Source organism: Pteropus alecto, unplaced genomic scaffold (genome assembly GCF_000325575.1).
Source record: "Pteropus alecto unplaced genomic scaffold, ASM32557v1 scaffold76, whole genome shotgun sequence".
NCBI lineage: Eukaryota > Metazoa > Chordata > Mammalia > Chiroptera > Pteropodidae > Pteropus > Pteropus alecto.
Genome location: NW_006443138.1, coordinates 10,424,114 through 10,425,424, shown reverse-complemented (window position 1 = coordinate 10,425,424; position 1,311 = coordinate 10,424,114). Strand labels below are relative to the sequence as shown.

Genomic DNA, 1,311 nt, shown 5'->3' with positions numbered 1-1,311 from the left:
GAATCTTCCAGCTCTGAAAATCTCCATTTTTGCCCCTAGAAAAGCCTTGATTTGACAAACAGTAAAAAACTATCATAGATTAATTTTGATTATATAAATTAAGGAATATGTAATTAATTGGATTCAGTTACAAGGGTCATGTAGTGCTTAGAGAAAAGAGAGACTAAATTAATCTGGAAGAAAAAGTTTTAAGTGAAAAGATCAAATTTTAACTAAACTGTAACTTTGCTTATTTATTAGTTTATTTGTTATCCCCTGACTGTTAAGTGGAATGTAGACTCTAGAATAAGATAATATGTTATAGAAAATAAAGCTACAGTCTACGGCTATGCTATCCTGAACAAGCCCGATACCGTCTGATCTTGGAAGCTAAGCAGGGTCTGTCCTGGTTAGTACTTGGATGGGAAACCACCTAAGATGACCGGGTGCCGTAGGCGTAAAAAATTAAAAAATAAAGAATTGTAAGCTGACGAGGTCTTTGCAATCTGTGAGGTCAACCAAGGGTTGCCTCGCCTAAAAAATAAAAAATAAAAATAAAAAAAGAAAAGAAAGCTACATGTTTTTGCTCATCAGAGTAGCACAAATGTTGAACACCAACTAAAAGAATAACTTTCTAAAATCCTGGAAAGAATAGCATAGACAATGCACAACTGGATTTGATACTAGAAGAAATTCTTCTAGGATGGGATGAACCTGAATTTATTACAAAAAATGCATTTACGTTGTTTTTAAAGGATATGGTTGGATGGTTATGTAGATGAAAAAAATATTTTAGTTGAGTGATATGTCATGAGGAAAAACCTTTGACTGAAGTGATTGGCAGAAGGTTGAGAACATCAGAACTTCAGCTTTGTAAATAAATCACTGATGCTCTGGTCACAATTTCTAGGCAAGGAGATTCTGATGCTGGGTATAGTAGTTCTTCAGTGACACTTCATTTGTAAAGAATTTGCTTTTCTTCTATCGGTTTTGACATTGTAATTCTTTGTGGCTACACTTATGTAAAATTGCTTTGACATCATGTAAAAAATAAGTCTACATTCTCTAATCTCTAGGTTCTCTATGGAATGAGAGTGCCCTCATCAACTTGACAAATAGAAAGCACTCATAAAAATTGTTTTTAAATCTCTAACTTGTTTAAGCAAATTTAAATACTTTGTTTTTTGTTTCACATTTTTTTTACTCATATTCTTTTTTAACTGCATTTTTTTAAACTCTTTGTTAGGATTTGATCATTTCCCAGCATTTTTGAAATGGCTTACTTCTTTATAAACCTAAAATGAACTTTAAGAAGTGAACAAACTTTTGTTA

General features: G+C 32.1%; 1 pseudogene; it reads left to right on the top strand.

Annotated features, from left to right (window-relative positions):
- The first annotated feature begins 318 nt into the window (after positions 1-318).
- LOC112472484 lies at positions 319-437 on the top strand (annotated as a pseudogene).
- Positions 438-1,311: the final 874 nt, after the last annotated feature.